Raw genomic sequence first — 487 nt, forward strand, 5'->3', positions numbered from 1 at the left:
AAAAAAAAAAAAAAAAAAAAAAAAAAGGAAGGAAAAATAAAAGCCTTTAATATCTCCCACCATTTTCCCAATGCACTTCCATTTCTGTCTTTTTGATGATTCTCACACATGCTCTGTGCTCTCCATCACACGCTCTCCTCACTCTGGGGTTTCTTGTAATTGTTACTGGGTAGTGCTGTACATGAGTTCAGCTGCTCAGCAATTTTCCTTGTCCATGCCCTAGCACTCACTAGGATCACTATTCTCCCTCAATCACACCAACATGAAAATCCCTTGTTGCTGCAAGTTTCAAGTTTTTTGATGAAAAAAAAAAAAACAATCCTTACACCTGTAATCCCAGCACTTTGGGAGGCTGAGGCAGGAGAACCACCTGAGGCAAGTAGTTGGAAGTGAGATCCCCATAGCTACCAAAAAAAAAAAAAAATTGTGCTCAATTATTTATGCAGGATAATGGATTCAGGAGTTTCCCATCTAGTTAGGACATTTG

Source organism: Mandrillus leucophaeus, unplaced genomic scaffold (assembly GCF_000951045.1).
Source record: "Mandrillus leucophaeus isolate KB7577 unplaced genomic scaffold, Mleu.le_1.0 Scaffold83, whole genome shotgun sequence".
Lineage (NCBI taxonomy): Eukaryota > Metazoa > Chordata > Mammalia > Primates > Cercopithecidae > Mandrillus > Mandrillus leucophaeus.